Source organism: Stegostoma tigrinum, chromosome 4, assembly GCF_030684315.1.
Source record: "Stegostoma tigrinum isolate sSteTig4 chromosome 4, sSteTig4.hap1, whole genome shotgun sequence".
In the NCBI taxonomy this organism is placed as follows: domain Eukaryota; kingdom Metazoa; phylum Chordata; class Chondrichthyes; order Orectolobiformes; family Stegostomatidae; genus Stegostoma; species Stegostoma tigrinum.
This window is the reverse complement of record NC_081357.1, coordinates 41835770-41859631: the sequence shown is the minus strand read 5'-3', so window position 1 is coordinate 41859631 and position 23862 is coordinate 41835770. Positions and strand designations below refer to the sequence as shown.

Genomic DNA, 23862 nt, shown 5'->3' with positions numbered 1-23862 from the left:
CACAACAGCTGACCTCCAAAGTTAGGCCCATCTGGTCCTGTTTTCAATAAGTTTTGGGATCAGACTGCACTAATTAGAGGAAAATTTTAAGTCAACAATTGAAATACTTGGTCTTTTCATATCCACAGACTGACAGTTGGACAAAGGATCTAATTGCTTTCATGGGTCTACAAGTTATGTTCTTTTTTCAGCTCTCCAAACTCTGAGCCAGATACTAGTGTCGACGTGCTGTGAGAGATTTTTGGATCAACAGCAGTCCTGTCTATTTTGAGCTGTGTCACAGCTTGAAATTTTAATTTATTTTGATGATGCTGCCAGTCATATTATGACAGGCCCTGACTTAATCTTAGAATATCAGGTATTTCCCTTAGCAGAAGATGTAGTTCCGTACAATTGAGGGGATAGATACATTTCATTTTTGATCCAGGACAATATTTGATAATGTTATTACGAGATGATCACAATTAACTGCTGGAAAATTTTCAGCTGACTGTTAAGGAAAGCCTCCTATCAAACTCTAACACATTTGCCTCTGGAATGGTAGAACAGGAAAGTGGCAGGTCTGAAAGCCTCAGGACAGTTGGTGAATGCCTTGACCGCTGGAGTTATAAATGTCATATGACAAACCTTTTTCTGGAGACACTTGGGAATAGATTTGAATTGTGATTTGAAGGTTTTATTTTGCTGAATTAGCTGTAACCTAGATTATTTATTTACAGAAATATGAAATGAAATTAATAAATTTCACATTTTGCGCTCAGTATAAAGTTCATTTTAACTCTCCAACAAATCATTTTTCTTTAATTTCTTATCCATCTATTTCTGAAGTTCAGTTAGATGTGCTTTACAGCTGTTCAGTAGAGTCCATGCTTTATGAAATTTTAGCTTAACTGGTAATGAGAACATAATGTTAGGCGTTAGTGTTATGTTCGCTCCCTCGGCATAAGATTGGAAAAGCTTTGATAGTGTAAAATAATAAAGAAGCCATACACTAGGTCAATCATTTCGAGTTCATAGATTGTTTTGACTGTTAGAAATCAAAACAATTTTTAGTCAGTTATTTAAGTATATCCATGTTCTTAATAAAACCAATCATATTACACAGATGTTAAGTAAATAATTCAATGAAAAAATACTTCCATTGAGCAATCAGAAAAAATGAAATTCCATTCATTTGGACTCATTGCCTTAATTTTCAACTAATTTCTGTCAAACAAATTATCCCTGACTGCATAAGAAATAAGGTAGACCCAAATCTAATCAGTAACCTTTCACCACATTCTTGGAAAAAAAGTTGCTGTGTAATTACAATAAGAACAGTTCTTTATGTTCTGTACATCTTTTATTTATATCATAATTACAACTTTTTCAACATTGTCATGCTGTACCTCACATAATCATGAAAAACAATGCAATTCTTATTTGGCATAAACAGATAAAAAAATGTTCTAATCAATTCGCTTTGATTTATATTCAGAATTCCATTTCTGTCATTTTGGCTCAGATGATTAATAAATAGATCGTTCCAAGCAACTAAATTATTTTAAACAGCATCCAAGACAATTTTTAATGCAAAAAATTGAAGGTATGGATTGCTGTTCTCAAACCTTCAAATATTGAACTTAAAATGCTTCTAATTTACACAGTTCTAACTGAAATTGGTTTGGTAGTTTAAAAAATGAAACTATTAACTTTTCAAGAGAAACAAATGACCTGTAACCTAATAGGTGCACCATGCAACAAAATGATTGCCTATGGTTACCAGGAAGTAAACTCTTCATTACAAAGTGGGTGATGAAACATAAATAATCCGGTGCCATTTAGTGTTTGACTCGATTAATGATTCGACTCTCGAGTTTCGTCATATGAAAGAACTAGGAGCCCACTGACGCTCGGAGAGTTGCAACAACAATGAAGAATTTGTAAAGAGGAAAAAATTACAACGATCTTAACCTGGAAATAAATCTGACTTTAGTTTCACAGAAAATCCCGGTGGTTTACCAGGTCTACTCTTACCACCTAGCGTCGAAATAATCTTGTCACAGAAAGAATGAGCGTTATTAAACATAGCACAGTTCGGATATACTAGTCGACAGTTTTACACTGGCCCTCCTGGTCGCCGCTCTAACAAAACATTGGACACCAACTTTTATCTGAGGAAAGGAAATAGCGATCCCCGGGAAGGGAGCCGGGCAATTCATTCGATTTGGGGGGCAAAACATTCGTGGAAAATAAGTTACGGTTGAAATTTCCAGTTGGTAAGTGAAACTAATATTAGAGTGACAGTGCACAAACTGAAAGTTGCCAAAGTGCAGGTCAGTTTTAATGCATATTCCCCGTGTGTTCAATGTTTCGCACTTCAGAGGACACTTGGATTGTGCTTAAATTTAGGGTATTATTTTGTTCTTTCTAATTTAAATCCGATGAAAGCACAGGTTAGCTGAAAGCGTGGTTGAAGTGTGGACGCTGTTGACTGTCATGCTTTGCTTCCGCGTCTATCGGATGGATACCTTGCCGTATGCACTCCGTCAGCTTTATACGGAGGTGAAAGAATCAAACTACCTTCCCTATTCTATATTTAATTGCTGATGTCAAGGGGTAAGAAGGAAAAAAAATCAATACACTGCCATTTATTGAAAAGGATATTGTTTCATGGGATGTGAGCATCATCGGTAGGTGTTACCCATTCCTTGAGAAGGTGATGCGGCAGTACGTGCGTTGGGGAGGCAGATTCAGGATTGCCACCCAGTGACAATGAAGAAACGGCTATATAGGCCCAGGCTTTCCAATGGCCAGATACTGGTTTCTGCAGAATAGATTGGCACTGCCCATGAGGATCATGAGGAGCTCTCTACTCAGGTGACTGCAGGAGATTTGCCCAGGAAATTTAAAATTACCCTTTGGAGACGAGAACTCATTAAATAGTGAGTCTGACTCAATCTTCACCTTAGACTCACCCAGTACCGCATTCCCAATTGACACCCCTAACTATTGACAATCCCAATCCAATCCAATCTGATTTCCACCATCCACTAGATCTGAACAGAGCTCACTTCAACTAACTTATTAGAGAAAAAATGTCATCCCGTTTATTTAGGCTTATGATCTTAATTTTCAACTAATTTCTGTCTTGACTTCATAAGAAATGAGCAGGTCCAAATCTAATTAGTAACCTTTCACTACATTCTTGGAAAAAGTCCAGTTGCTCTGTAATTACAATAAAAGCAAATCTTTGTATTTTACACATCTTTTATTTATATTGCAGTTAAAACAGTTTCAACCTTTAGGTTAGATTCCCCAGTGTGGAAACAGGTCCTTTGGCCCAACAAGTTCACACTGCCCCTTGAAGCATCCCATCCAGACCCATCCCCCTATAACCCACACACTCCTGAGTACTATGGGCAATTTTAGCACGGCCAATCCACCTAGCCTGCACATCTTTGGACTGTGGGAGGAAACCAGAGCATCCAGAGGAAACCCATGCAGACACAGGGAGAATGTGCACACCCCACACAGACAGTTGCCTGCGGCTGGAACCAAACCCAGGTCCCTGGTGCTGTGAGGCACCGTGCCACCCTAAGCATTGTCAGGCTGTGCCTCATATATTCATGGAAAATCTCAGCTGGTCTGGCAGCATCTGTGGAGAGAAATCAGAGTTAACATTTCAGGTCCAGTGAACACTCTGAATAAGGGTCACTGGACCCGAAATGTTAACTCTAATTTCTCTCCACAGATGCTGCCAGACCAGCTGAGATTTTAAAGCAATTTCTGTATTTATTCCAGATTTCCAGCATCCTCAGTCCTTTCAGACTTTTTTGTCAGACTTCACTTGATTCCCTCTGATCTAACCCAATCAGAATGTATCACTTCTCTAGCCCTCCCCCATTCCCACTGGCTTGATCCCAACTTTTGATCAATTCCAGCAGCAAACCCTTTCCAAACCTCCTGGACTTCAACCCCACCTCCCCGACATCCATACCAGCCAAAGACCAGCACTTCACCACAACATCAACACAGCCTGACATGCCCCCCGCCCCAGACCAGGCACTCCTCCGTATCTGACACCCCTCTCCCAAACAAAGCCCATGACCTACCCTGAGCACACATGCAAAGATAACAGTCAGGAATCAGGGTTTACCATTCAGCCCTTGAGCTGCTCCCCCACTCATCGATGATCTAATCGTAACCTCTAATTCACTTTCCCGTCTACCCCGATAACCTTTCAACCCCTTGCTTAACAAGAATTTATCTACTTCTGCCAATAAAATATTCAATCAGTGACCCTCTAGCTTATGATTCCCTCATACAAGAAAACATTCTTTTCATATCCATCCCATTAAGATCGGTCAAAATCTTATATTTTTCTAACAAGTCACTTTTTACTCATATAAACTCCAGCGGATACAAGCCTAGTTTGTCCAACCATTCCTCATGAGACAACATGCCCATTCCACATATTACCTAGTAAGCTTTCTTGGAACAGCTTCCAAGATCATTCCTTTGATAAGTTAACCAATAGAGTCATAGAGATATATAACATGGAAACAGACCCTTTGGTCCAATTCATGCTGACCAGATATCCTAAAGTAATCTAGCCCTATATGCTACCATTTGGCCCATATCCCTCTAAACCCTTCCTGTACAAACACCCATCCAGATACCTTTTACATGTTGCAATTGTACAAGCCTCCTTCTTCTGGTAGTTCATTCCACATATGCATCACCCTCTGCGTAAAAAAGTTTCCCCTTAGGTCCCTTTTCAAATCTTTCCGCTCTCACCTTAAACCTGTGCCCTCTAGTTTTAGACTCCCCTACCCTGGGGAAAAGACCTTGCCTATTCACTGTATCAATGCCCCTCATGATTTTATAAAAGTCTATAAGGTCACCCCTCAGCCTCTGAAGCTCCCAGGAAAATAGCCCCAGTCTGTTCAACCTCTCCCTTTAGCTCAGACCCTCCAACCTTGGCAACATGCTTGTAAATCTTGTCTGAACCCTTTCAAGTTTAGCAATAGTGTGCATTGTACTCAAAATGCTATCTCACCAGTGCCCTGTAGATCTACTCACTTATCTGACATCTAATGACCTCATTCACTCTCTCCACTACCCTCTTACTCACCTGTCACCCTATTCTCTCACCCACTTGGCACTTCAGCCCATTACCTACTCATCTGTCGCCCTAACTGTTACTTAACCTTGCACACTTACTTTTCACAGTCACTGTCAAACTATTCTTAAGAACAAGTTGACTTCTGAAATGTAGTAGCATGATATAAGAAAAAGGTGTGTCTGATGGGATGCATCCAAGAATATTAAAGCTGTATCTATAGAGATAATGGATGCACTTTTAGCAAACTTCCAAGAATTCATGTTTACTGGAAAAGTGCCAGAAGATTGGAAAATGGCCAATTAACACCTTAGTTCAAAAAGGGAAGGAGACAATTTGTGAGGAATGCTATGGACAATCAGGCGGAAAACATTTTACTCTAAAGAACAGATTTTACATTTTAGTTGTGCAACAGAATGAGGGAGAGATTAAAATGAAGTGTCAAGCAAGAATTTTTATATTTAAAAATGATTAAAAATAATTAAATATGATGCCCAAAACTGACTTCAGTGTCAATACTTAATGTATGATACTTTATGTTGGCATACTTCACTCATGTCAATGCCAACTTGCTGCAAGAAAATACTCAACATATCTACCCTTTGCAAAAAGTTCCAGCTTTGTCAAAATGTTTCCTGGCATTTATTTCATACTTATTTTAACGTTACCAAGTACTACCTACATAAGAATTCCATTTTTCTACATTACTTCTAAATATATTTATAAACTTTGTTTCTGAAATGTTCCCCAGCTCAATAAAGGTTATACAAATGAAATATATATTGAACGATGTGTATTTTGTACCTTGCTAATCCCACTCATTATATTTAAAAGGAAATTTTCTTTAAACAGAATGTCATGCTAAAATAAGCATTTCAAAATCAGGAGTGTACAGTTAAATTTATCTTTCTGCAGATGTGTCATAAATCAAACATGGAAATTCTTACGTAAAAATATTCTTCTGTATAAAAATCATGACTTAGTGTTGGTGTGGCCATTCATTTTATAAACAGTCAAGCACAAAGAGGTCTTGATCAGTTGAGTCAATGGATTATGGGAGTGGCAGATGAAGGTTAGCTTGGAGAAATGAGAGGTATTGCATTTTAGTAAAACAATCAAGAACGGAACTAATACATTTAGTGGTACGGCCCAGGGTACTCTTGTAGATCAGAAAGACCTTGGGGTTCAGGTACATAATTCTTTAAAATTTGCATCTCACATAGACAGCGTGGTTAAGAAGACATTTCGCACACTTGCCTTCATTGCCCTGTCCTTTGATTATAGGATTATATTATTGTGGAGTCATGTTGATGTTGTACAGGTAGTTGGTGAGGTCTGTTCTGGAGTACTATGTGTAGTTCCGGTCACCCTGCCATCGGAGGGATATCATTAAATTGGAGAGGCCTCAGAAAAGATTTACCAAGGATGTTGCCAGCAATGGAGGATTTGAATTATAAAATTGGCTGTAAAAGGCTGGGACTATTCAACTTATAAAGAAGGTGATTTCCAATTGTATATATTAACACATATATAACTCAGTATCAGAAACATGTCAGGCTGGTTCCTTGAATTACCAAACAACAACCTGACTCATTGCAAGATAAAACTTTCAAGCAAAGATTATTAACAAACGATCTAAAATATGAAATTTCAGTGAACTGCCCTTCTTAAAAAGTAACACACACGTACATTTTCTCCAAACCAAGGGATGAAGAACATAAAACACTGCAGTGTGCGAAGGGGATCATCTTTAAAGCACTATAGTAAAGTAATAGTTAATTTCAGGAAAAAAAAGACTCACAGGTTGTTCAAATGCTGGTTAACAGCAGAAGTTACTTTTCACACAAACTATTGGCACTTTAGTTTCTTCCTGCATCAGCTATCGGTGGTTGAAATCTCTTTTTCCGACAGCAATGGTGTAGATTCCGACTTCTCTTTTAAAAGTGCAGTGACATGGTCTTTGTGTGGGTTTTTAACTAAGGTTGTTGGAGAGAAGGCAAAGGTTGTCGTCTGTGGGAATACTGTTTGATTACATGTGTTCAAGATGTGGAGTTGCTGGTGTCAAACTGGTGTGGACAAGGTCAGAAATCACACAACACCAGATTGATGTCCAACAGGTTTATTTGAGAACACAAGCTTTCACTAACACCTGAAGGAGAGAGGCTCCAAAAGCCTGTGTTTTCAACTAGACCAGCTAGAGAATAACCTAGTGTTGTGTGATTCTTGTACATGTTCTCAAAACCAATGCATTTCACACCCTTATATTGGATCGTGTGACATCTCTCTGAAAATGATGGTGAGTTAGCGACTCCACTCAAGCATAGAAAAAAAATCATAGAATCCCTACAGTGTGGAAACAGGCCCTTCAGCCCAATGAGTCCACACCAAACCTCACAGCATCCCACCCAGACCCATGCATCCGTGAATGCTATGGGCAATTTAGCACAGCCAAGCTACCTAACCTGCATATCTTCGGACTGTGGGAGAAAACCCACACAGACAGTTGCCCAAAACTGGGATTGAACCTGGATCCCTAACACTGTAAGGCAGCAGCACTAACCACTGAGCGCCATGCTACCCTATGCAAGTTTGCATTCTTTGCAAATACAATATTTTGGCTGCTGTAGCAGGTGCCTTTTGTGTATGAAAGTGTTATTTTGTCCAGCCAACAATGTTAATAATTAATATTTCAAATAAAATATCTTCACAACATCTCTAACTTTGGAGGAAAGAAAACTTCACAGTGAAAAAGACCTTGAAAATACAAGTTCTTAGAGGTCTTAAAGTTCATTATACGCTGTAGTAAATGAGGGAAAAATACATTCGCCATCAAGAACAAGTTTACTAGTCAGGAAAGCCTGGGGCACAGCAAAGGGATGGAAAAGACTTCTGGTTTAAAATGCATTTATTTCAATGCATGAGGCCTGTCTGGTAAGGCAGGTGAGCTCAGAGCATGGATTGATTCTCTTGGCTGGACTGTTACAGCTGTAAAAGAAACATGGCTGAGAGAAGGGCAGGACTGGCAGCTTAATGTTCCAGAATACAGAAGTACAGACATGATGGAAGTACAAGTAAACAAGGAGGGGGAGTTGAACTTTTGACATGGGAGGAAATAATAACAGTACTTAGAGAGGATATTCTTAATGGGTCATCAAATGAGGCCATATGGTTAGAACTTAGAACCAAGAAGGGAATGGTCATTCTGTTGGGACTGTATTATAGGCCCCCAATAACCAGCAGGTACTAGAGGAGCAGATGTGTAGAGAGATTGCAGAAGCCAGTAGGAACAATAGAATAGCATTGGATGGAGATTTTAATTTCCCCTGTATGGATTGGGCCACCCAGACCGTAAAAGGCGCGGACAAGGTGGATATTGTTAAATGTGTCCAAGAAAGTTTCCGAAATCAAAATGTAGAGGGCCCTACTTGAGAGGGTGCAACACTTAACCTCCTCTGAGAAAACAAGGTCGGCAAAGTGACTGAAATGTCAGTCAGAGAGCACTTGAGGTTCAGTGACCATAACTCTCTTAGTTTTAACATAGTTATGGAAAAAGATGGGAATGTCCACTGGTTAAAGTGCTAAAGTGGAGCAGGGCCAATCTTTGGCCCATTAGGTAGGATCTAGCAGTGGTGGATTGAGTGAGTCTGTTTGACGGAAAAGGAATGACTGGCAAATGGGAGGCTTTTAAAGTGTGATATCAAGATTCTAGGGATAGTGTGTTCCTGTTCGAATGAAGAGAAAATCTGGCAGAGTTAGGGATCCCTCGCTGACGAGGGATATTGAAGCTCTGGTCAGGATAAAGGTTTTCTTGGGTTGGTGAGGAAATGACATCACCGACCCAAGGAAACCTAAAAAGATAAATAGAAAGCGGGACATAACACCAGCGCTTCACCGGAGGCTCACTGATGATGTTACCTAGAATGGTGACGAAACGTCTGAAAACTAACCTTCCAGCTCAGCGAGCAAACTCACATCCATAGAGTGGGCTGCCAGGGAAAGTGGTTAAGGTGAGTACAAAGCAACATATTTTTAAAAATATAGACAGGTACATGGTTGGGAAGGGTTTAGAAGGATATGCACCAAATATGGGCAATTAGAGCTAGCTGAATGGGCTCCATGGTCTGCTTGGACCAGATTGGGCCAAAGGGCTTGTTTCAGTGCTGTATTACTCTATGACTCTAAAAGCCAGTACCTTTATCAGGTAGGATAAAAATGATTTGAACATCATAACAGTAAATTAACATAACCGTTAACAGAGTATCAGCACTTTACCTATGACCTAACCTTTAACTCTGCAAAGGATGTTTCCATTAGGCCCACAGTCAGATAGTCACTTTTTTTCAGCTCCAGGTGTGGATCCACCTATCAGTTCATTTTCCAAACTCGAGTTCTCTTTTTGAAACCTTAAAGTTCAAGTGTCTTCTTTGTGAGCCTACGCCTCATTTCTTCTTTTTCAATCAAAACCTCTTTTGGCGATTTCAAGAGTGTTTTGAGATGCTTTTCATGTTTAAATAATAGATTGTTGCTTTCATTTTGGTTTCAATGCCTCACTTTCTTCAGATCCCACTCCAAATATGGCAAGTTTAACTTTCTGAGCAATGCCCATGGCTTCTTCACTCGAGAATTTTCTTTTCTTTTCCAACACTTTTAGTCTCTCATGCAATTCACAAATCATATCTTCCCAATCATCTTGGAATTTTAAATGGTCTTTCTTGAATTTTCTCACTGTTGCTTTTCATGTTTGTATCTGTTCTTCCATAATGCACAACCCTTCTTCATTGTTCTCCGAATTACATTAGAATTCAAAGCTTTCATTGCTTTATTCAAGATGCAGTTATAGTAATTTGCCGTTTTTGGCTTTTAATTCAGTACTGAACTAACTGTTCTGATTTATTAGTGATTCCTTTAGTGATTGATGCGTTTTTTTTCAAAGTTGCATACAAATGTCTGATACCTGAAGTTCATCAAATGTTCATTGAATGTCTCTTTGTTCAATTTGTTTGCAAGTGTAGCATGTAGACATTTCAAGTTCTTAGTCAAATGTTTCACTTCTTGTGACTGATACTGGAGTGTTTACACCAGCGTATTTGTTTTTGTTAGCAAACTCATCTTTCATGCGTGAAGGTTGATTCCAACATTGATATTTTCCTTCATAGTCATAGAGTCATACAGCATAGAGACAGACCCTTTGATCCATCTCATCCACGCCAAACATATCACCAAACTAAACTAGTCCCACTTGCCTGCATTTGGCTCATATCCCTCAAAACCTTTACAAGCCATTTACTTATCAAAATGTCTTTTAAACTGTAAATTTATCTGCATCCAGCTCTTCCTTTTGCAGTTCATTCCACATGTGAACTACTCTCTGCGTAAAAACATTGCCCATTGAGTCCCTTTTAAAACTTTCTTCTTTCACCTTACAAATATGCCCCCTAGTTTTGAAGTCAGCCACAATAGGGAAAACACCCTCATTATTCACCTTATCTATGTCCCTCATGATTTTATAGGGTCTATAAGGTCACCCGTCAACCTCCTATGCTTCAGTTAAAAAAAGTCCCAGCCTATTTTCATAACTCAAACCCTTAATTCCGGGCAACATCCTGGTACTTCTTTTCTGAACCCTCTTCAATTTAATAATATCCTTCCTATTGCAGGGTGAACAGAACTGCAGATAATAGTCTCGAAGAGGCCTGACCAACATTCTGTACAACCTCAACATGATGTCCCAACTCCTATGCTCAAAGGTCTGAGCAATGAAGGCAAGCATGCTAAATGCCTTCTCAACCATCCTGTTTATCTGTGATGCAAATTTCAGAGAATTATGTACCTGAACCCTTAGGTCTCTCTGTTCTACAACACTGTCCAGGACCCTACCATTAATTGTATCAGTCCTGCCCTGGTTTGCTTTACCAAAATGCAATATGTTGCATTTATCCAAATTAATCTACCTTAACTTTTGGTTGGAACAATAAAAGAAAGCCATAGAAAGTAAAATATACAATCCCCAAATGTGGCTCAGGCACAGGGAGACCTGGGTGTATGTGTACACAAATAATTGAAAATGGCAGGGAAAGTTTGGAACACAATTCATCAAAACTTCAGCATTTTTGCTTTAAGGAGAGGCATATTTAAAAAAACATAAAGCTCTGCTGGAATATAGTGTGCAGTACTGGGAACCATGTTTTATGGAAGGATGGATAGAGTGCAAAAAGAAGATTTACAAGACTTCAGTTTCTGAATAGATTAGTGAAGCTGTAATTTTTGCCTTAGAGATAAGAAAGTTCTAAGAGAGGAAATTTGATTGATGTATTTAAATTCATAAGAAATTTGGACAGACTTAGAAATTGTCCCTATTGTCAGTAGAGTTAAGAACCAAAAGGTACCGATGTAAGGCAATTTCAAAAGTACCGGAGGTGACATAAGAAAAATAATTTTCGGGCAGTGAGTCTTTAGAGTCTGGAATGAACTGTCAGAGAATATAGTGGTGGTAGATTAGACTCACACTTTCAAAATTGTATTGGATAATCATCTGAAGAGAAGATATTTTCAGTGCAACAGGGAAAAGGCAGCTGAGGTTCTTTTGCCGAGAGCTAACGTAAGAATTCCAAAATGCTTTCTATTATGCTGGATTCATTCGATAATTTCATAATCCAAGTTTATCTTTTCTTTTGTTCATTCACTGCCTATTGGTATCATTGGCTGAACTAGCATTTATTGTCAAGCCCTAATTGCCCATGACAAGATGGTGGTGATCTCCTTTTTGAACTGCTGCAGTCTTTCATGTATAGGCACACTGACAGTGCTGTCGGCAAGGGAATTCCAGGGCTTTGACTCAGTGACAGTGAAGCAATGTCATCACGATTCCAAAGTCAGGATGGGGTGTGTGGCTTGGAAGGGAAATTGCTGGTGGATCTGCTGCACTTTTCATCCTAAGTGGTTGAAATCACAGGAGCCTTGGTAAATAATTGCAGTGCACCTTGTAGATGGTATATACTGCTGCCATAGTGTGACATTGGTGGATGGAATGAATGCTGAATGTGAGAGATGGGCTGCTACTTAAATGGGCTACTTCGTCCTGTCTGGTGTCAAATGTCTTGAAAGTGGTTGGAGCTGTACTCATTAGTGCTAGTGGGGAGTATCCTATCACACTTCCAACTTCTGCCTTGTGGATGGACTTTGGCGAGTCAGGAGGTAAGTTATACTGTGTAGAATTCACAGCTTTTGACTTGCTCTTATAACCACATTATTAATTTGGCTGATCCAGTTCAGGTTCTAATCAGTGGAAACCCCAGAATGTTGATAGTGTGGGATTCATTGATGGTAATTCCATTGAATATCATGGGTGATGGCTGTATTCTGTCCTGTTGGAAATGGCCATTGTTTGGCATGTGTGTGACACAAATGCTTATTGGAACATATCAGGCAAACATACTAACAACTACAACCAATCTCCGACAACCACAACTTTGTGTCAGGTGTGACACCAACCAATGGAGTGCTTTCCACGTGATTCCCATTGACTCCAGTTTTTGTCAGGTTCTTGACACTGCCCTTAGTGTAACACTACCTTCATGTTAAGGGCAGCCACTCCCTGTTCTTGTTTTGAGTTCAACTCTTTTATCTACATTTTGGTGAAGGTGGAATGCATACTGAGCAGTTATTGTTGAGTAAGTGTTGCTTGCCATCAGTGAGACCTTCCATCACACTGCTGACGATGGAGAGTAAATTGTTGGAAAAGTAATTGGCTGAATTAGATTTGTCCTGATTATTATGGACAGCACATACTTGGACAATTTTTGACATGGTGGGCCAATGCCTGTGTTGTCACGGAATGAGAACAGCGTGGCTAAGGATGTGGTTGGTTCTAGTTCACCAGTCTTCAGTTCTGTTGCTGGAATGTTCTCAGGCCCCATGGACTTAAGCCCACTCCATGTCCCACAGGCATGGCTTAATATCATGTGAAATGAATTGAATCGCTGAAGGCTGGCATTTGTTGCAGATGTTCAGCTTTATCTTTTGTCATTAAGGATGTGGATATTTGTGGACCCTCCCACTTCAGTGAATTGTTCAATTGTCTACCATCATTCATGGATAAACTTTGCAGGACTGCAGAGATTAGATTTGATTAAGTGGCTGTTGGATTTCTAAATTTGACCACTGGGTGTTGACTCTGCTGTACGATACACATGTATAGCAGATGTATACATGTAGTCTTGTGTTACGGCTTCACCAGTTTAACACCTCATTTTTAGACATACTTGGTGCTGCTGCTTACTCTTTTCCATTGCTGGGATGACAGTGACATAGTGGTAATGTCACTGAGCGAGTAATCCAAAGACCCAGACTCATGGTCTGGGAACATGGATTCAAAATCCACGACAGCAAACAGTGAATAAAGTTCTGGAATTGAAAGTAAGTCTACTGGCAGTTATTTAATCATTGTCTCATGTCATAAGTTGCCAGCCAGTTCACAAATGCCCTTTAGGGAAGGAAATTTCTATCCTTACCTGATCCAGCCTGTATGTGCCTCCAGACCCAGAGCAAAGTATTTAACTCTTAGCTGCTCTCTAAAATGGTCCAGCAAGCCAAATATTTCGAGGGCAATTAGGGATGGGCACTAAGTGATGGGCCAACCAGTGATCACATGAATAAATGCTAGATCCCCCGGTTGGATGGTGATGGTAGATCAAGGAATATAGCGGGACAGGGGATTATACATTGTGGTTGAATAAAATTCCGTTTCTGCTAATGGCCCACAGCACATTCTGAACACCAGTCTTGAGTCATTAGATCTGTTTGACATCTACCCAATTTAGCACCGTGGTAGTGCCATACAGCATGATGGAGGTTATTTTTGATATGAAAGTGAGCCTGTGCAATTATCACTCCTCACAATACTGTAATGGATAGATGCAGCTACGATGGATCAATTAGTGAGGACAATTTGAAGTATATTTTTTGGCATCATCTCCTTAGGTCAAGTCTTGCAGTTATGTCCTTTAGGACTCAGCCAGGTTGGTCTATATTGACGCTATTAAGCCACTTACGCTGATCGACATTGAAAACCCCCACTCAATGTACATTCTGTGCCTTTGCTATCCTCAGTGCAGCCTTGAACATGGAGTTCAACATGCAGGAGAATTCATTCATCAGCCGAGGAGGAGGCAGTTCTTAATAATCGACAGAATGTTTCTTTGCGAATGTTTGATCTGGTGCAATGAGACTTCATCGGGTCCAAAATCACTGTTGAGGACTCTCATGACTAATTCTTCAACTGTACACCGTTGTGCCGTACCTGTGGTGGGTCTGTCCTGTCAGTGGGGCAAGACAAAAATGGGGATGGTGGTGATATTGCTTGTAACATTACCTGTTAAGGTGTGCCTCGTATGAGTATCATTGTAGGAAGCTTCTGTTTAACTCGCCAATGTTGCCACAAGCACCTTGATGTTCGTAAGGGCTATGTCTGTCACTGCATTTCTGGTGCCTTAGTTGGTGTCAGGTGGTCTGTCAAGTTTCAGTCCTTTTCTCAGGCTTTGCAGCAGCTGAATACAAGTGACTGGCTCGCTAGGACATTTCAGAGGACTGAAGAGCCATTCACATGTAAGTGAGGCAGGTTTTTCTTCAGTAAAGGATATTAGAAATTTTGCACAGAAACTGCATGACATACTTAGCCATTCAAGAGGAAAATTTAGAGCCAACCACATTGCTGTGGTTCTAGATTGCTATGTCAGGTAGAATGGGTAAAAAGCATAAATTTCTTACTTTTAATATACTCGAAAAGTATCTATAGTTTCTTGGTCATCATCACCATATGAGCTTTCTGTTTCAGATTTACTTAATAACCGGTTTTAAATTTATGGTGGAATATCTCTGGATGGGAAAGAAGATATGAAATAGCGTTGGTAGATAAGGTTAAAGATAATCCAAACAGATTCTACAAATACATTAAAGGCAAAAAAGCAACTAGGGAGAGAATAGGCCCCCTTAAAAATCAGCAAGGTTGTCAAGGTGTAGAACCACAGGAGATGGGAGAGATACTAAATTAATATTTCACTGCAAGTATTTCATATTTACTGTGGAAAAAGACATGGAAGCTAGGGAACTCAGGAAAATAAATATTGATGTCTTGGAAACAGTCCACATTACAGAAGAAGCTTCTGGAGGTCTTAAAAATATAAAGATGGATAAATCTCCGGAACCTGATCAAGTATATCCCAGGAAATTGTGGGAAGAAATTGCAGGGCCACTACAGAGATATTCATATCGTCTACAGTCATGAATGAAGTGCTGGAGGACTGGAGGGTGACTAATGTTGTACTTTTATTTCAGAAAGTCTGTAAGGAGAAGTCTGGGTAGGAACTATAGACTGGTGGGTCTGACACTGGTGGTGGCTAAATTGTTGAAGGCGATTCTGAGAGATAAGATTTACATGCATTTGGAGAGGCAAGGTCTGATTAAGGATAATTGGCAGACTTTGTACGAGGGAAATCGTTTCTCACAAACTTGAGTGAGTTTTTTGAGGACATGCCCAAAACAACAGATGATGTTGTCTACATGGACTTTAGTAAAACCTTTGATAAGATTCCACACAGTAGACTGGTTAATACAGTTAGATCACATGAGATTCAGGGGGACCTTGCAAATTGGATACAAAATTGGCTTGACAGTAGGAGGCAGTGGTGGTAGAGAACTGTTTTTCAGACTGGAGGTCTGTGACCAGCAGCATTCTGCATGGGTCGATGCCGGCTCCATGGTTGTTGTTATTTATATAAATGATTTGGATGACAATTTAGGTGGCGTGGCTAGTAAATTTGCAGATGACACCAAATTGTGGGTATAGTAGGCAGTGAAGAATGCTGTCAGAGATTTCAAAAGGATCTTGATCAATTGGGCCAAGTGACTGAGGAGTGGTTGTACAGAATATTGGTAAGGCCACCTTTGGATTACTGCATACATTTAGAACATAAGAACCTAAGACCTAGGGGCAGGAGTAGGCCACCTGGCCCCTCGAGCCCGCCCCACCATTTAATAAGATCATGGCTGATCTTTTTGAGACTCAGCTCCACTTACCCGCCCACTCACCATAACCCTTAATTCTTTTACTGTTCAAACATTTATCAAGCCTTGCCTTAAAAACATTCAATGAGGTAGCTTTAACCATTTCACTGGGCAGGGAATTCCACAGATTCACAACACTTTGGGTGAAGAAGTTCCTCCTGACCTCAGTCCTTCATCTACTTCCCTTTATTTTGAGGCATGCCCTCTAGCCCTAGTTTCATCTGCTCGCAGAAACAACCTCACTGCTTCCACCTTATCTATTCCCTTCATAATCTTACATGTTTCTATAAGATTTCCCCTCATTCTTCTGAATTCCAATGAGTATAATCCCAGCCTACTCACTCTGTCCTCACAATCCAACCCTCTCAACTCTGGAATCAACCGAGTGAATCTCCTCTGCACCCCCTCCACATCTTCTCAAGTAAGGAGACCAAAACTGCATACAGTACTTCAAGTGTGGCCGCACCAGGACTCTATACAGCTGCAGCATTGCCTCCCTGTTTTTAAACTCCATCCCTCAAGCAATGGCAGACTGAATTCCATTTGCCTTTTTAATTACCTGCTGCACCTGCAATCCTACTTTTAGCGATTCATGCACAAGGATACCCAAGTCCCTCTGCACAGCAGCGTGCTGCAATTTTTTACCATTTAAAATATGGACCATTTTGCTGTTATTCCTACCAAAATGGATGACCTCATATTGATCAACACTGTACTCCATCTGCCAGACCTTTGCCCACTCACTTAGACTGTCTATATCCCTCTGTAGACTTTCAGTGTCTTCTGCACACTTTGCTCTACCACTCACCTTAGTGTCATCTGCAAATTTTGACACACCACACTTCGTCTCCAACTCCAAATCATCTATGTAAACTGTAAACAATTGCAGTCCCAACACTGATCCCTGAGGCACACCACTAGCCACTGTCCACCAACCAGAAAAGCACCCATTTACCCCCACTCTTTGCTTTCTACTGGTCAACCAATCCTCTATCCATGCCAATACAGTACCTGTAATACTGTGCAACTTTATCTTATGTAGCAGCCTTTGGTGTAGCACCTTGTCAAATGCCGTCTGCAAATCCAGATACACCACATCCACAGGTTCCCCATTGTCCGCCATGCAAGTAATGTCCTCAAATAATTCCACCAAATTAGTTAAACATGACCTACCCTTCATGAACCCATGTTGCGTGTTCCCAATGGGATAATTTATATCCAGATGCCTTGCTATTTCTTCCTTTATGATAGATTCGAGCATTTTCCCCAATACCGAAGTTAAGCTAACTGGCCTATAGTTACTTCCTTTTTGTCTACTTCCTTTTTTAAACAGTGGCGTCACATTGGCTGTTTTTCAATCTGCAGGAACCACCCCAGAGTCCAGTGAATTTTGGTAAATAATTAATAGTGCATTTGTTATTTCCCCCATCACCTCTTTTAGTACCCTGGGATGTATTTCATCAGGGCCAGGAGACTTGTCTACCTTTAGCCCCATTAGCTTGCGCAGCACTGCCTCCTTAGTGATAATGATAGTTTCTAGGTCTTCACCTGCTATAACCTTCTTGCCATTAGTTTTCGGCATGTTATTTGTGTGTTCCACTGAAAGACCGACACAAAAAAACTGTTTAATGTCTCGGCTATTTCCCCTTTCCCAGTTATTAAATTGGCCTTCTCATCCTCTAAAGGACCAATGTTTCCCTTTGCTTTTACGATTCACATATTTATAGAAACTTTTGCTGCCTGTTTTTATATTCTGAGCTAGTTTACTCTCATAACCTATCTTACTTTTCTTTATAACTTTTTTTTTGTGGCTTTCTGTTGGCCTTTAAAGATTTCCCAGTCTACTAGTTTCCCACTACTCTTTTCTTTTTTGTATGCGTTTTCTTTTTCAAACTGATACTTTCCTTTATTTCCTTAGACATTCATGGCTGGCTCTCTCTTTCCTAGTTCTTCCTTATCTCTGGAATATACTTCTGAGCACTGTGAAAAATCGTTTTGAAAGTCCTCCACTGTTCCTCAATTGACCCACCATAAAGATTTTGCTCCCATTCTACCTTAGCTAACTCCCCCCTCATTCCTTCATAGTCTGCTTTGATTAAGCACAGGACATAGGTACTGGATTTAACCTTCTCATGCTCCATCTGCATTTTAAATTCGACCATACTGTGATTGCTCCTTCCAAGAGGATCCCTAACTGTGAGATCATTAATTATTCCTGTATCATTGCACAGGACTCTAGGATCTGGGATAGATCTAGGATAGCTTGCTCCCTTGTAGGTTCCATTACATATTGTTCAAGGAAATTATCGCGGATGCATTCTATGACCCCCTCCTCAAGGCTGCCATGACCGAACTGGTTTGACCAATCGATATGTAGATTAAAAACCCCCATAATAATTGCTATACCATTTTTACATGCATTAGCTATTTCTATGTTTATCACCCGCCCCACCACGTTGTCATTATTTGATGGCCTATAGACCCCACCTATCAATGACTTCTTCTCCCTGCTATTCCTAATTTCAACCCAAATGAATTCAATGTTTTGTTCAGTAGAACCTAAATCATCTCTCACTGCAGCCCTGATATCATCCTTAAAAATCAGAGCAACACCACCTCCCTTACCTTCCCGTCTGCCCTTCCGAACTGTCATGACCATCCTGTAACCATGTCTCTGTAATGGCCATGAAATCATACCCATTTCTGGGTGCCCTGCTGTAGGAAGGACATTATTAAATTGGTTAGGATTCAGAAAAGATTGACAAGAATGTTGCCAGGACAGGAGGGTTTGAGCTATAAGGAGAAGCTGGATGGGCTGGGACTGTTTTCACTGGAGAATAGAAGGTTGAAGGATGATCTTACGGAGGTTTTTGTAAATCATGAGAGGCATGGATAAGGTGAATAGCAAGGGTCTTTGCCCTCAGGTAAGGGAATTCAAAACTAGAGGGCATATTCTTAAGCTGAGATAAGAAAGATTTAGGGGGAAACTTTTTCATATAGAGAGCGGTTTGAATATGCAAAGAACTGCCAGAGGAAGTTTTTCCTTTTCCCCCCTACAGCGTGGAAACAAACTATTCAGGCCATCAAGTCCACACTACTCCTCCAAAGGACATCTCACACTGACCCATCAGCGCACCATAAGCCTGCATTTACCATGGCTAATCCATCTAACCCGCACATCACTGGACACTCTGGACAATTTAGCATGGACTGTGCAAGGATACCAGAGGAGTCATGCAAGCTTCACACAGACAATCACCTGAGGTTGGAATCGAACCCAGATCGCAGACTCTGTAAGTTAGCAGTGCTGACCACTGAACTGCTGAAGTGATCAATGCAGATACAGTTTCACCATCTAAAGACATTTGGACAGATGCACAAATAGGAGAGGTTTAGAGGGATATGGGCCCAATGTGGGCAAGTGGGACTAATTTAGTTTGGGAAACTTGTTTGGCACGGACGAGTTGGACCAAAGGGTCAGTTGCCGTGCTGTATGAATGTATGACTTTATGACTCTGGATTTAAAAGTGAGTAACATTGTCACTGTGCTACCAAGCCTACATAACTGTCAAAGCTAGGGAACAATTTGTGAAATGTGCAGCATAATTCCTTCATCCAGGTTCATCAGCTTTTCAATGACTTAACAAATTGTCTTTAAAAGTAGTGCTAAAGGCTTCCCATAAAATTGCTCTTTCGTTATGTGAAACAAAAAATTGCAGTGTGTTTTTGGCCCATTTGAGCCTCTCTTGCCTCAACCGACTCCGACCCACCGACAGCCAAGATCTTTTCCTCCAAAACTAAAATATTGACAGGCTCAGTGGAGATACTGTGGAATTTCCTGCCTTCTGCCAACCATTTGACACCTACAGCTCACGAAAAAACAGTGAAATGAGGTCTGAAAATGGATTTGGTCAGACCTCAGGCTGACATGATCTGAGGACTGAAGTAGCCTCTTTTATGTTTTCAATGGGCTGGATAATCAGCAGCTGCTCTGATGTTGCCAGTTTTAATTCCCATGAAAATTGAAAATGACACCCATGACAGTATTTAAGTTGATCACATACCAACGTATCTGCACATTACTGTCGCCGGAGCCTATCTGTCATCAAATTCGCTTGTCTATCTTGGACTGCCTAACCTCAAGGTTATAAACTTGCCAGTGAATTCATGGTCAAAGAGGTACTTGAGTTTTAATTTGTGTGTTTTAAGAAAATGCTTTAAAATAGTCATTAGCTTTTTTATGAAGGGGGATTGTAACATTCATCTAAAGAAAGATTTGCTTAATAAATTGAGCCAACCAATTGGATACACACAATTAACAAAGCCTTATGGTGTGTTTGTTTAAAGATCTCACATTTCGTAGCAAAGCACTGAGGTGGATTCCTGTTAGGGCTAAATTTCAAAACGGAGGCCTGCATGTTTCTCTGATAATGCTGTGCTAAAATAAATTCTGTGGCTGCAGGCACAGGTCAAAGTGTGGGTAATCTGTGGTCCATGACTCACCTCCTGACTCCTTGAAGTCTATCCACCATCCATAGGGCACAAGTCAGGAGTGTGATGGAGTACATGCATGCAGCTTCAGCAACACACAGCATACTTGACACAATCCAAGGCAACGTAGCCTGCTTGATTGGCACTCCAGCCATGGCTTTAAGTATTCATTCTCTCCATGGTTTTGATGTGCACAAGTTATAAGATGTTTGCATCATTTCACCAAAATACCTTTGATGACACCTTTCAAACCTGCAACTTCTGCTTTCTGGAAGAATAGTGATATTAGATGCATGAAAACACCACCACTTCAAGTTCCCTACAAATCACTTGCTGAATCATGATAGGAAAACTGTCACTGATCCTTCATCATTGTTGGGTGCCATGAATAGGGTATGCACTTTGGCAGGAGGAATAGAAGAGCTGGATATTATTTCAATAGCAAAGGACAGCAGAAAGTTACATCAGAGGTATTTGAAGCCATGCCCCAACACAGGAATCATTGTGTAAAAATCACAAAAGGCTCACATAAAGGTTCCGTATGTAATAGGGAATGTTGGAAAATTATACAAGGCACTACTATAGAATACAACTGGAATACTGTGAGCAGCTTTTGACCCCTTATCCAATGAAAGGTAAAGTCGCCATATCGACAGGGAGTTGGTTAGCTCACTTGGCTGAACAGCTGATTTGTGATGCATAGTAATACGAACAGTGTGTATTCAGTTCCCACACTGGATCAAGTTACCGGGAAGGACTCTTCTTTTCAACCTCTCCTCTTACCTGAAGCATGGTGACAATCAGATTAAACCATCAGTTGTCTCTCTCTAATGGGAGAATACACCAGTAGGACTATCGTGACTTTGACTTTATATCAATTTTAGCAAAGCTTACTGGTTTGGATCCAAAATTGATTTAGCGATAGTAGACAAAGGGTAGAAGGCTGTTTGTGTAACTGAGGTTGGTATTCAGTGGCGGACCACGAGGATCAGTGCTGGGTATTGTCTGTGTTATATATAAATGATATTGATAATAATGTGGGGGCTAATGATAAGTAAGTTTCCAGTTAACATGAAGATTGGACAGGTTGTTATTACTGAGGAGGATGGTCTTAGGTTGCAGGAAGATATAGACAGGGTTGATCAGATGGGCAGATCAGTGTACGGTGGAATTTAACCCTGAAAAAATGTGAGGTGATGAATTTTGGAAGAGGTAACAAGACCAGGGAGTACTCAATGAATGACCAGATTCTAGGAAGCTCGGAGAAACAGAGTGATCTTGGGGTGCTTGGCCAGATCCCTGAAGGAGGAGGGGTCTACAGGGTCGATAAAATGGCAGGCAGGATATTTGCCTTTTCAGTCATGGCATAGATTATAAGAGAAGAGGAGTTATGTGGGATCTATACAGAAATTTGACTAAGCCAGCTGGAGTACAGAATGCAATTCTGGTCACCTCACTCTGGAAAGGATATGATGCACTGGAGTGGGTGCAACGGAGATTCACCAGGATGTTCCCCGGGATGAGCATTTTAGTTAAGAAGAGAGCCTGGATCGGCTCTGGTTGTTTCCTTGGAGCAGAGAAGGCTGAGGAGGCCCCTGATTGAGGTGTATAAGATTATGAGGGGCATGGGCAGGGTGGATAGAAAGCAGCTTCTCCTCTTTTTTGAAGAGTTAATAACGAGTGGCATTGTTCTAGGTGAAGGGCAGAAGGTTTAGAAGAGATTTGAAGAAAGACTTTTTCACCCAGAGGGTAGTGAGAATCAATAATGCACTACTTAGGAGGGTAGTAGACGCAGAAAACCTTGCAACCTTTAAAAAGTACATGGATAAGCACTTGAAATGTCATAACATTCACGGATATGGGCCAAGTGCTGGAAATTGGGATTGGTGTAGATAGATAGGTGAAGACTGATGTGTCAAAGGGCCTCCTCTCCTGTACTGTACAACTGTATAATTAAGGGTTACTTCCAAAGGTATTTTGTCTTTGTCATGAGAGCTATAGAGTTTTGGGTTTTTTAATATATTCAAGGTTGAGATAGTTGTATTTTTAATCAGGAATGCAGGAAAATTCAGATCAATTGTGATCTCATTCAATGGCGAAGCAGAAGCGGTAGGCTGAATGACCTACTTCTGCTCCTTAATTTATGGTCGTAATATCATATACATACATATTTAGTGACTGCTTTAAAAACATTATACAGGCCAACAAAGATAGTTGCTCTAATCTCATTACTAGACTTAACAGTACTCCCTGAAACTTTGTGGACACTGTACAGTACTATATCCATGAAAAAATGAATACTCTTGTGCTTCCTGATGGGTCTGGAATGCTAATTAATGTATTATGCCCTGTTACAGAGATCACTGTCTCCAGGAAAACCCCTATGTAAGAGAATTGTAACTTACACCTGTTGTTTTATGGCTCCTTATCAGTTTGTCAGTATACCTTTAAGCTAGGTGCCCATGACGTCATCACCGAAACATAGAATGTGACCTGAGGGTATAGATATCTCATATTGTACTTTACCTCAGATCACTTGAAGTATGTTTCAGTGTTGCAAACTACGAGCTTAATGTTAGCCAAGACCATTTTGTCTGAGGAATACAATGTTTGTACAGAACATTTTGTTGTAATAAATGTCTGTCAGATTCTTGAATACCTCACACCTTGCATGCCTATTTTCTTTACAGGACATAACATAAGCATAAGGTAAGAGACCCTACAGGAGAAAAAGCAACACAAAAAATGACAAACACAATAAAAGCTCTCTGATGAAGGGTCTTGGCCCGTAACGTCAGCTTTTGTGCTCCTTAGATGCTGCTTGGCCTGCTGTGTTCATTGAGCTTCACACTTTGTTAACAAAAAATGAAAGCATATTTAATAGCCAGATTGCTTCTCTATATTATTGGTATTCAGAACATAGTGATTTGAACTACATTTCTTTAATAAACTCAAATAACTTAATAATGAACTAAATGTATTTGTTAAATAAATGGCAAAATGCATGGACAACTAAGCTGTATTTCAGAACTAAACTATATCCCCTTAAAAAATGACATTACACCATAAACAAGACAAAATAGCTCAGCAAATGTGAATAGATTTTAAAACAAAAGCAAAAGGAAAGAAAAGAATCAAGGAGGCCAATGGTGTGAACTCAAAGGATAAAATGGGGTTACCCATCCAAGTTCTGAGTTTCCTTTCAA

The 23862-nt window shown here is 40.2% G+C and overlaps 1 protein-coding gene across 3 annotated transcripts in view; it reads left to right on the top strand.

Annotated features, from left to right (window-relative positions):
* The first annotated feature begins 1855 nt into the window (after positions 1-1855).
* eya4 (EYA transcriptional coactivator and phosphatase 4) overlaps positions 1856-23862 on the top strand; it is a 526724-nt gene continuing 504717 nt past the window's right edge. For 2 of the 3 annotated variants that reach the window (XM_059645294.1, XM_048531657.2), the window contains exon 1: positions 1856-2258. The gene's annotated coding sequence lies outside the window, so the exon portion shown is untranslated. The remainder of the gene's footprint in view (positions 2259-23862) is intronic. The other variant, XM_059645296.1, reaches the window with a different exon arrangement.